This window comes from Rhinatrema bivittatum, chromosome 2 (genome assembly GCF_901001135.1).
Source record: "Rhinatrema bivittatum chromosome 2, aRhiBiv1.1, whole genome shotgun sequence".
Classification (NCBI taxonomy): domain Eukaryota; kingdom Metazoa; phylum Chordata; class Amphibia; order Gymnophiona; family Rhinatrematidae; genus Rhinatrema; species Rhinatrema bivittatum.
This window is the reverse complement of record NC_042616.1, coordinates 80589382-80602406: the sequence shown is the minus strand read 5'-3', so window position 1 is coordinate 80602406 and position 13025 is coordinate 80589382. Positions and strand designations below refer to the sequence as shown.

At 47.6% G+C, this 13025-nt stretch overlaps 1 protein-coding gene across 1 annotated transcript in view; it reads left to right on the top strand.

Moving 5' to 3' along the window:
* The window catches only part of PLCD1 (phospholipase C delta 1), a 248464-nt gene that overhangs the window by 110973 nt on the left and 124466 nt on the right, over window positions 1-13025 (top strand).

Genomic DNA, 13025 nt, shown 5'->3' with positions numbered 1-13025 from the left:
GCTGGAGGGGAGAGGAGAACCTGAGGAAGGTTAGGAAAGAGAAAGGGGAGACTGGAAATGGAGGGAGAGGAGGACCAAGAGAGGAAGAGAAGGAGAAACTGGCTGGAAAGGAGAAACCAAACTGGGCCTGCATAGGCAAGCAATAGAAAAAGAGGCAATGTGGGGAGGGGAGAGGTTGTACCGAGAGGGTAAAATAAGAAAGGAGAGACAAGGAGAGAGAAACAGGGGCCCAAAAAGGTAAATCACACAGATAAGAAGTGACCCTGAGGGAAGACAGGTGCACTAATTTACCGTCTAAGCTTGTATCATGGATGTTATCAAGAGGAAATTCTACAAAGTACCACACTTGTCATGTTGAATGAATATTTCAGTAAAGTTTATGTTGGAACACAACTATGGCACCCTGAATGATTGTTGGCAGTTAGAAGATTCTGGAAGGATACACTTAACACTTTAAGTCCTGGAGGTTTATTTTTCCCTCCAATGGAGAATCTACATGGAGGTTGTGATAGAGTAAGCCAAGCTCTAAGCCCCAGTACTGTGTGTGGGCCGCTCCACCTTGGGATAGACCAGAGATAGGTTTACATAATTATATAGATTAATGCACATGCACTGCAGGCTTGGCGCAAAGGTTTCTACCTTTTCTGCAACCAACATTTTAATATTCTGCAGCATATCTGCAGAGTAAAATATAGAAGCATAGAAATGATGGCAGAAAAGGACCAAATGATCCATCCAGTCTGCCCAGTAGGCTAATGGCAGTTTGTGCTGTGCTGTGTAGGTTACCCCATGCTTATCAGTTTCCCAGACCATAAAAATCAGGGCCTTCGTAGGTTGCTTTGTGAATCCAATTCCCCATTACCCCGTGCTTGTCAATTTCCAACAAGGACTGAACTACACAGTCTGGATAAACAAATAAACCGCCACAATAAGTAATTATTGTGGCGGTTACTACCCTAAACCAATTAAGCCTGATACTTCACTTGGAATGCATATACAGCATTGCTCTCTGTTTCTACAGCAGGGTGAAATGTGGAAAAGAGGATTTACATTCAGACAACATCCAACAAGGCATTGATCTGTGCAGTCTGGGTAAACAAGCATCGGGGTAACTTGCTTGAGGAGGCGATTATTGCCCTTAACCAGCAGGGTGAAATGTGGAAAAGAGGATTTACATTCAGACAACATCCAACAAGGCATTGATCTGTGCAGTCTGGGTAAACAAGCATCGGGGTAACTTGCTTGAGGAGGCGATTATTGCCCTTAACCATTAAGCCTTATGCTCACCTTTGATGCAACTCCAACATTACTCTCTGCATCAATGGCAGGGGGTGGCAGGAAATTTGAATCAAACAGTTACCAACAAGGGCCCTGAACTTGGTGGTCGGTGAAACAGATAAGTAACCGAAAATAAGTGTGGGAGCTTGCTGGGCAGACTGGATGGGCCAATTTTTCTGCCGTCATTTCTATGTTTCCCACACTAACCCTTGTTCATTGCTGTTGAATCCAATTCCCTGTTATGCCTTGCACTGAAGTAGAGGGCAATGTTTGAGTTGCATCGACGTGTCAGGCTTAGTAGTTAAGGGCAGTATACTATTGCAAAAATATTTCTTGAACAAATTTTCAATATCACATTATTACAGCTACTTAACAGCTTATAGGTAGAACACAAAGAAAAACCGCAATACAAGGAAGCATGGAGCAAGCCTAGAGAATCCTTAGTTGTAGGAAAGTATTACAATAGGAAAGGAACTGGCAGCCCAAAGGGTCTTTGCAGTCATTACTTACCATCATATTTTGTTTCTCTGCCAAAACCTCATTGAATTGCCTTTAAAATTGTTTCAGATAGGATGGTGGTGAGGGAAGGTTCATTTGAAATCCAGTTATCTTTTTAGGCACTTACTTTTGTCTCATAGCCTAATTATTTCATTGAGGACAAAAGAATGTGTGCATCTTGTTAAGGCAGTAATGACTGAACTGCCTGCTCAGTAGCGTTTATATCAGTGCTGAACTGGCTTGAGGCAGTCACTGACAATGCTGAGTTTTTTCCCAGAGGAAGCTTTATGATTTGGAACAGCGTTTCAATTATTTTCTTCCTCTTCACTTAATTGTTCATGCAAAAAAAAAAAAAATAAAAAATTGAATTTTGCTATGGAAATGACAAGAAGAGATGGTGAGGCAGTGAGCACATTCTGTGGTTGCAGAATCACAGAAAGCTGGGGCCTGGTTCGTAGTGCAGTAATTTTCATGTAAGTGGTGAGGGCAGTTTGCAAAGCAATGTAATTATTTATTGATTAAATTTTAAATCTGTCTTTTTCATATAATGCTCAAAGGACCTAACATTACACAGCAGAACGATACATTATCACAACTAAAATTACATTACAAAATAAAATACTGCATTGCAAAACAAAACAAGATGTGCATCAATCAGCTATCAGAGAATTGGCTCCCTCAATGCAGCTAAAATTCTGCAAACTGACTTTTTTTCCTTGGTGAGTGGGAGCGTTTCTGGGGTGTTCTTAAAGCTAGATGCACTAAACTGCATTAGGGTCCCAAGGTTCCCACGTTGGATTACGGTTTCCTCCAGAGGTGTTAATTTATCACAGCTGATAACTTATTGCGGCCAATTTAGAAAGCTATCAACATTAGTTTGCCTATTAATAAACTGCTTTGCATGGATATGCAAATTTCATGCATGCAAATGACATGCAAAACAGCTGATTGTAATGGGGAGGAAATCTGGGCAGAGCTATGCAAACTATTGCACGACATCACAGCGATAGGGCTATGTCACGTGATAAAACAGTGTATATCGCGCCATATATGCTATTTAACATGTGCTAGAGCCCTATCGCAGCCTGATGCATTACCCAATTAGTTTGGGGAGACTGCATTTTCAAATTTAGACCCGTTCTTTGCCATGACAAAAAGCAAGTGCAAATATTCACACGTTTGAAAATTGCTTCGTAAAAGGTCAGCTTTTGCAACTGCATTGTATGGGCCTGTTTCAAAACCAAATTCCTGTTTTGCACAGTAAAAGCTCCGTTCTCCAACACTTTAGCATCTGGAATTCTGGCAGCACCTTCAGGAGGGGGTGGGTAGGAAGGGGCTGGATTGGAGAGCAGAGGTACTTTTGCTCTGTGCACTGTAGCCTCGCCCTGCCCCACCCTTCCATCCCTCCTGTTCCCCTCAGCTGGTGCTCTGGAGGGGGGGGGGGGGTGCCAGACTCTGGGGCAGGAAGGAGAGGGCTGTCTGACATAACCAGCATATTCCATTAATGTACTCCTCATGGATACCAGCTTGTAGAGTATGTGCCTCAGCATAGTGTCCTGAAGAGAAGGTCTGCAGTCAGCATTTACTTTAAACTGACTTTTGTCAGTGCCCCAACAAACCTAGCTGAATGTTATTAGAGGAGTTATCTAGAAACTGATCTCATTTGTGATTTACTTTATACAAATATCATGGTCGTATGCCACTGTGCGGGAAAACCACTCGTTTGCATCTCAGGTTTGAAAGAAGGAGAATCTGGAGAGAAATGCCAGAGCAGTTAAAAAACTACTTACAGCACGTCTAAATGTTAAGGGGTAGATTTTAAAAGAAGCGCGATCAGCCTACTTTTGCTTGCGCATCAGACTCAAGCAAAAGTACGCTGGATTTTAGTAGATACGCGCGGAGCCGCTCGTATCCACTAAAATCCTGGATCGGCGCGCGCAAGGCTATCGATTTTGTATAGCCTGCGCGCGCCGAGCCGCGCTGCCTCCCCCCGTTCCCTCCAAGGCCGATCCGAAATCGGAGCGGCCTCGGAGGGAACTTTCCTTTGCCCTCCCCTCACCTTACCCTCCCTTCCCCTACCTAACCCACCCACCCGGCCCTGTCTACACCCCCCCTTACCTTTGTCGGGGGATTTACGCCTCCCGGAGGGAGACGTAAATCCCCGCGCGCCAGCGGGCCTGCTGCGCGCCGGGCCGCGACCTGGGGGCGGGTACGGAGGGCGCGGCCACGCCCCCGGGCCGTAGCCACGCCCCCGTACCCGCCCCCAAAACGCTGCCGACACGCCCCCGGAACGCCGCGACGACCGGGCCCGCCCCCCGACACGCCCCCGACACGCCCCCCTCCGAGAACCCCGGGACTTACGCGAGTCCCGGGGCTCTGCGCGCGCCGGGAGGCCTATGTAAAATAGGCTTCCCGGCGCGCAGGGCCCTGCTCGCGTAAATCCGCCCGGTTTTGGGCGGATTTACGCGAGCAGGGCTCTGAAAATCCGCCCCTATATGAGCAGATAAAAGAGCGAGAGCTTGGCAGAGCTCACTTTATTCCTACAAGGATTTTTTGGCAAGTACCATCGATGAAGGAGACAATTAGATTGTACTTTTCAAAACATTTACACTTAGGGGTAGATTTTAAAAGAAGCGCGATCAGCCTACTTTTGCTTGCGCATCAGACTCAAGCAAAAGTACGCTGGATTTTAGTAGATACGCGCGGAGCCGCGCGTATCCACTAAAATCCTGGATCGGCGCGCGCAAGGCTATCGATTTTGTATAGCCTGCGCGCGCCGAGCCGCGCTGCCTCCCCCCGTTCCCTCCAAGGCCGCTCCGAAATCGGAGCGGCCTCGGAGGGAACTTTCCTTTGCCCTTCCCTCACCTTACCCTCCCTTCCCCTACCTAACCCACCCACCCGGCCCTGTCTTCACCCCCCCCTTACCTTTGTCGGGGGATTTACGCCTCCCGGAGGGAGACGTAAATCCCCGCGCGCCAGCGGGCCTGCTGCGCGCCGGGCCGCGACCTGGGGGCGGGTACGGAGGGCGCGGCCACGCCCCCGGGCCGTAGCCACGCCCCCGTACCCGCCCCCAAAACGCTGCCGACACGCCCCCGGAACGCCGCGACGACCGGGCCCGCCCCCCGACACGCCCCCCTCCGAGAACCCCGGGACTTACGCGAGTCCCGGGGCTCTGCGCGCGCCGGGAGGCCTATGTAAAATAGGCTTCCCGGCGCGCAGGGCCCTGCTCGCGTAAATCCGCCCGGTTTTGGGCGGATTTACGCGAGCAGGGCTCTGAAAATCCGCCCCTTAGAGCAGGAGTTTTTTCACTGCTGTATTAAATACCACAACTTTGGGTGTAGTGGGTGTGTGTGTGGCAGAGGGAGGGGTGGCAGGGGTGTGTATGTGTGTGTGTGGCAGAGGGAGGGGTGGCAGGGGTGTGTTTGTGTGTGTGTGACAGAGGGAGGGGTGGCAGGGGTGTGTATGTGTGTGTGTGGCAGAGGGAGGGGTGGCAGGGGTGTGTATGTGTGTGTGTGTGGCAGAGGGAGGGCTGGCAGGGGTGTGTATGTGTGTGTGTGGCAGAGGGAGGGGTGGCAGGGGTGTGTATGTGTGTGTGTGGCAGAGGGAGGGGTGGCAGTGGTGTGTATGTGTGTGTGTGGCAGAGGGAGGGGCTGGCAGGGGTGTGTATGTGTGTGTGTGGCAGAGGGAGGGGTGGCAGGGGTGTGTATGTGTGTGTGGCAGAGGGAGGGGTGGCAGGGGTGTGTATGTGTGTGTGTGGCAGAGGGAGGGGTGGCAGGGGTGTGTATGTGTGTGTGTGGCAGAGGGAGGGGCTGGCAGGGGTGTGTATGTGTGTGTGTGGCAGAGGGAGGGGCTGGCAGGGGTGTGTATGTGTGTGTGTGGCAGAGGGAGGGGCTGGCAGGGGTGTGTATGTGTGTGTGTGGCAGAGGGAGGGGTGGCAGTGGTGTGTATGTGTGTGTGTGGCAGAGGGAGGGGCTGGCAGGGGTGTGTATGTGTGTGTGTGGCAGAGGGAGGGGCTGGCAGGGGTGTGTATGTGTGTGTGGCCATGGCGAAGGTCAGCTTGGAAGAAACATTTTGGGCCCTATATTTGTTTCAACATCCACACCAGTTAACCACTATCTGACCTTCCTTTGAGATAACTCATCCCTCATAACTTTCCTGCATCCCCCCCTCAAAGAAGCTGCGATTCAGGGGCGGATTGCAAGCAAATATCAGCATGGGGTTTTTTTTTTCCCAAAACTGGCCCATGGGGTATATGACTCATGTGTGCATTTTCTATGGGGCACGTACTTTAAAAGCTCCCAAAAACACACCAGTCATTGAAAAGTACATCATGTGACCTGAGCACGGCAGAATTTAGAAAAATCTCCAATATAAGGGTCACATTTTTCCTAACAAACTGCATAGTGCACATCCTAGACCAGAGGTGAGCAAACTGAGCTGCAGTCCCCCCCCCCCCTTATATTCAGGCAATTGGTTGGGCGCCCCCCCCCCCCCAATTCTGGTTACATCTCTCATATATCCTGGCTTCCTGCGCTAATGCTATCTTTTTCCAACCAATCTGCTCTTGAACCAGTTGCCAAGTAGTGAGAGAACCACACTGCCAGCCACCGGCTCAAACATGCACGTAGACATTTGCTGTTGTGCTGCTTCTCTTGGGCTCATTCAGTGAGTGTCCCCCTGCCCCCAGCACTGCTGCATCATTGTGTAAATAAAAGTTGCTGTTTGTTGCAAGGCCCTTCCTCAGCCATGCAGCAGCCCACTCCCTTTCTTGGCACCCTCACGCTCCAGAAGCCTCACTAGATCCACAGCCAGCAGCCCCTCTCTCAAAGCTCAGCCCCAGCCACCTCAGACAGAAGCCTCACTAACACCGCACAGGCACCTCCTTCTGGCTCACCCCTTTCTGTTACAGTAGCTTGCCTCCACTTCTCAGGGTTTCCCCACTCCTACACAGTCTGCTGCTTTTACGGTTCCCTAGGCTCTGCTCTGCCTACCTACTCCCCCAGGGAGGGGTCCAGAAGTGATCCCTACCGCCTGCTTCCTCCAGGGTTTAAGAAAAAGAAAATGAAGCCATGGACTGGGGGGGACAGCCCAGCTCCAGAGATGGAATTCCGCTCTCCCACATGGAACCTGTGCAGCCAGGGCTGCTGCAAGGGTATTAGGCATCCTAGACAAACCTTGCACCTCCCCCCCCCATACAATTAACAATTATGCATTTATAATAAGATTTTGCATGAAAAGAACTTTAAAGTACAATCTTATGAGGTAAATATATCCCAAAATGTATATACATGCACTGCTGTGGTGCCACCCAGAAACCCCAAAAAAGTAAAAAAAAAAATTAATTCATATGGTATTGTAATATGCGTCAGGTAACAACCCTGCTCATGAAAAGGCAACACAGCAAATATTACTCAAAGCCTTAAGACATCACTACACTTATTAGGAAAAAGAAGCCAAGCTGTTTTCTAAATATCGCTCCACAAAAACTATACCCAAATAGAATGCCTCACCTTGATCTGACACAGGCAGAACACAGACAAATACAGAATAAATGGACTATAACAGTTTAAATAGAAATATATACACAAAACTGAACTGGAAACCGCAACAAGCCAGATACTGTATGTGAAAAACAAAAACATAACTATTCATCATAAAACAAATAAAAGCAAGAAATATAAAACATAATAGTAAAAGCACACTAAACAAAAGAACAAATACTTAAAATAGAAGATGAATAAAATATCCAATAAGTAAAAATTGATATATTTTTTTTTTAATTTACTGTTCTGAAAATTTTTTTGGGTGTTTGGAAGACATCAAAAACCACCCTTATTCTGCTTCCCATACCTGGGAATGTTTGATTTCCAGTCATCCTACGATTGTCGGGGATTAGCTGGGCACACACACACACACACACAAACACACAGGCTGCTTCACACATGTATATACACAAGCAGGCTGCCCACCCCTCCACACACACAAGCAGACCGACACACACAGTGTCTTTTACCATTCTTCGGCTGCCGAAAACCTGGGCTCTGGCGGCAGCCTGTGGCCTCCTTTCCCTTTTTTTTGATGCCACCGGCCTGGACTCCGGCGGTGGCCCATGGCCTCTTTTTCTCTCTCTCGGCCATCACTCTCTGGGCTCTGGCAGGGACCCATGGCTTCTTTTCCCTTTCTGCAGCCACGGCTGACCTGATGTTAATGGGTTTTGGCGGTAGCAAGGCGAGCTGAACACCACCTCCAGGATTGGCACAGGATGGAAGGACTGGAGCAAGTGCAGGTGGTCTGTTGAGGTAGGAACAGGAACAAAAGCAGACATGCTGGAACTCAAAGATACGGTGAAGGCTGGACTGAGTCTCTGGAACAAGGAATAGGTTGGGTTGAGTCTCTGGAGTGGGCTGAGGTGCATGAAAGTAAGAGTGAACTTTATGAACACTGGAACAGAGTGTGGGTATGTGTGGAAGTGGGTGCGGGTCAGTGTAGAGCTAGAACCCTGGAACTGGGTGCAGGAATGGGTGTAACCAGAACACAGGAAGAGACTGCAGGTAAGCGTGGTACTGGATGCGGGTAAGCGTGGTACTGGAGTAAGGAAACGTGACAAGGGAACCAGACTATGACAAGACAGGACTACACAGAACCTGGAACACAGAATGTCCAAAGGCAGCGAAGCAAGAGAATCTACAAAGGGCGAGACAGGGGCTAGAAAACAGAGCAGGAGGCCTAGCCTCATGGGAGAGACCTGGAAGTCTCAGACTGGGCAAGGGGGTCAGGAAGGCCTAGGATAGGCCTCTAGGCAATGAGGGAACAAGAAGGCCCGCAGGCCACAGAGCAAGGCAAGGAGGGAACCGGAAGGCCCACAGAGCAAGGCAAGAAACGGGTGGCTAGAGCAGGGAGCCCAAAGGAATTTGATGCCAAAGCACCAAGACCTGGGCTACGCAGGGTTAAGTAGTGGAGTCTGGGCATGGTGCAGACAGGCCAGGGAGGCTGTGCCAGCCAGGGGAGAGAGCTCGTGGTGGCAAGGAGGCTGCATAGCAGCCAGAATCATAACACCTGAGCTCCAGCGGCAGCTCATGACTCCTCTCTTCTTGAACCACTGCCTACCTGAAGTGTGGCGGCAGCTAATGTCCCCTCTCTTCTTCAACTGCCGCCGACCTGAGCTCCAGCGGCAGCTTGTGCACCCTCTTTTCTTCAACTGCCACCAGCCTGAGCTCCGGCGGCAGCTCACAACCTCTCTTTTCTTCAACCATCACAGGCTTGGTCTCCGATGGTGGCTTGCAGCCTCTTCATTTCCTCTCGGCGTCACTCTCCCGGGCTCTGGTGGCGACCTGTGGCTTCACTTTCTGCAGCCATCGCTGACCTGAGCTCCGGCAACGGCTCGTGACCCCTGTTTTCTTTAACCGCTGCCAGCTTGGACTCCTGTGCCGGCTCGTGGCCCCTCTTCCATTTCTTCAGCCACCGCCGGCCTGGGCTGCAGCCACTCTTCTCATTTTTTGCTTGCCAATAGAATAAGCTCCTATGGCAACTTCTCTGGGCCCTTCTTATTAGAGTGCGGAGAAAGCAGCAAAAAGAAGTCGCATGGCCAACTTGAACGGCCCACTGGGGCATGCCTGACGCCCCGATAGGCCAATTCACTCCTGCTGCTGTTTGAATAGAAGGACTGTCTTCAGTTACAAGTTTGATGATTAATGAAAGCTCTTGGTTCCAACAGATTTCCACTCCCACATGTGGGGGTGGAAATACCTGTGCAGTAGGGACATGCATTATTGATCATAGTATGTCACCATGGATGGTTTTCTGCTGCATACTATTAATGTATTACGTTGCTGGTCATGAGGATTAGCAGGATGGTAGAGTAATATATGCTATTAAAGTTGATAGTATGTATCCTTACACTTTCTTAATTCCAGTCTAACACTAATTTTACTCTTGATGCCCCTAGATCCAATATCTCCTTATTGACTCTTTATAAAGTACAGATGATGCTGAACTCCGTAGGTTTATAAAGGTACACAGAACTCTTAACATTGGCATTGCTGTGGTTTATTTTCCAAAACGTAAACAGATATTTTAAACATGAATATGTTATGCTTGTGCATTTCTTTGTGATTCAGCATTGCTTTTTGCTCCATGAGAATCACTTTCCAAAGTAATCTTTTTTTTTTGTTGCTACAGTTCTGACTTGGTATGTCTTTTTTCAAGTTTTGGTTTCTTAAAAAGGAAAATGCTGACTTCCTTATAATATTTTTGGAAATAACGGGCGCGTTCAGAACTATAAGCGGGACTTATGCAGCTAAGTAGCGGCTGCTGAGTATGTGCATGGGTTCAATGGCCACCGCTTAGCCGCATAAGTCTCTTATACGGTTAAGAGTTACATGTACCAAAAGTAGGCAGGTACTGGGTGGGTTGCGGCGGAGTGAGTTAGCCCCACAGAGCAGTCCAGACTTAGCATTAAATGCATAGGGAGGAGGAGTAGCCTACTGGTTAGAGCAGTGGCCTATGAACCAGGAGACCAGCATTCGAGTCCAGCTATCACTCCTTGTGACCTTGGGCAAGTCACTTTACCCTCCATTGCCTCAGGTACAAAAAACAGATTGTAAGCCCTCTGGGGATAAAGAAATACCTACAGTACCTGAATGTAAACCAATGTGATATCTCGATTGAGATTAAATGTCAGTATATAAAAATAATAAATAAATATAGATGTGTGCATATACTGACAATGTCACTATCAGATCTTTAAACTATTCGTGAATTGAACGATATAAAGTGTAAAAGACTACTTTATGAGCATGGCACATACGATTATGAAATTAAATAGCACCTTAATTAACGCATACTTGATAATGTTGGGTTGAGTTAATATTCGGTTATAATTGTAAAAAACTAGATAATGCATGAATATGACCTCAACTATGTATTAAATATTGTTTGTATTAAACACAGAATATGAATGCTGACCTAAAATGGGAATGTTGAAACAGAACAATAACTTTGTAAACCTTTGAGATCTTATCTTGGAACGACAGTATATAAAACACCTAAATAAAATAAATAAATACAAAATTAAACTCAAGCAATAAAAATTCTGATTGAGAGCAAGTCTTGGTCAGAGACTTTGAACTGGATCCCAGGATATTTTACACCATGACCGGTTCAAGGATATTAGCTACTCAAGGTGAACCTTACAGCCTCTTCACATATTATAAATGCATATGTTTTTATTGTAACAGATTTTTCATGGAAAAAGACATTCAAAGAACAGTCTTCTGAGGTTAAATATATCACTTACAACAATATGTGTCAATTGGAAAAGCCTGCAAAAAAGCAAAACACAGACACTGGGAATCCATATGGTATTAAGCGTATTGTAAAGCATGTTGGATGTGAACTTGGTCATCAAAAAGCCATGCGTAAACTGAGTTGCTTTTGCAATATAATAAACCTTGCATACCAGCGTAGTACTAACTGCCAGCACTCAAGCATTAGCAATCCTACCTATGAAAAGGTATCATTGCAAATATTACACCAGGTCCTAAAACAACAATACGCTTCCTACTAGGATAACAGAACAATCTAGGCTGCTATACGTGCTTACAAAGAAACTTCATGCTAGCAGAATACCTCACATTGATCGCACATGCAGAGCACAGTCAGACCCTCGCCAAGTACAGAATAAAGAGAGCATAAATTAGAAATACAAATATGTAGACAAAAACTGAACTGGAAACCACAAGAAGCCAGAATCTGTGTGCCATGCAACAATGGAAAAACAGAGACTTCAACATTCCTTATTAAACATTAAAAAATAAATCAAGAAATATGAAACATCAATCATAATAGTAAAAACATATTAACAAACATAATGTTTCAAAACAGCTGATGAATAGAACATTAAATAATTAAAAGCATATATATATGTTTTTTAAATTTCCCCAAAACACAAAAAAAACATTTCAAAACATCAGATATTTCAAATAACACCCAATCATTAAAGCTAATAAGGATTTTAAAAATCCCCTACTTTCCATACCTGGAAACTTGTGATTTCCAGTCACCCTGAGATTGTCATGGTTTAGTAGGGGTGGGGATTGGGGGCGCGCGCACACACACACACACACACACAAAAACCACACTCAGTTGCTCATTCACTCTCTTTCTCTCTCTCTGTCTCATACTCATATTCACACACGTTACTTCTCTCTCACATATTTATACATGCTCACACACACATGCACACTTGCTCACACACAGACACACACGCCTTATCTCTTAAACCCAGAAACACACACACATGCTCACATGCTTCCTCTCTCTCGCAAACATACACATATGCTCCCTTTCTCTCATATACACATACATGCTCACACACACATGCTAACACACTCTCTCTTTCATGCATGCACATATACACTCATACTAACACACTCCTTCTCTTTCATGCACACACACATGCACAATCTCCCTTTCTCTCACACACGTGTTATGACCGTTGGCCACGGGTGGCCGTGGCAAACCCAACTCACATCCTGCCGTGCCTGGCCCTCCACTCCAGGTGAACTAGCGGCTCTGGCCAGCCACTCTCACAGTGCTATTCCTGGTTCTCTCTGCTTCACATGGTGGCTGGGACGCCGCTGACCCACGTTCCGACTCCGGGCTTTCCTAGGCGTGTGCGCCATCTGTTCTCTATTTAAAGGGCCAATGGCGGGAACTCCCGGGCCGTCCCCTACTGATGACATCATTACCTTGAGATATTTAAGCACCTCCTTTGGCCTTCGCAAACGGACTTAACAACGAGTTCCATTACCTCTCTGGTGCTTGTTCCTGTTTCTCCGGACCCGCGGCTTCTGCCTTGGATCTCCACATTCGGATCTGGACTCTGGCTCGGGTACCCGGTCCTCAGGGACCTGCTTGCGCTTTCCTTTTTGAGACCTGGTCTCTGTGCTTCCCCACTCCATGGGGTAGCCACTGTGCTCCTCACCAGAGGTCCTGCTTGCTCGCTTACCTGCTCCTTGGGGTAGCCTCAGATTTGCCTATCAGAGATCCCGTCTCTATGCTTCCCCGCTCCTCGGGGTAGTCTCTACATTACTCCTCCAGAGATTCTGTCTCCACGCTCCCCGTTCCTCGGGGCCTGCCTAGTGCACCTCTGCACTGGAGGCTTCTTCTCTGGTACATCATATCTCCAGACCTGCCAAGTACTGCGACTCCGCTGAACTGTGCCTCTCGGTCCCACTCCTCGGGGTGTC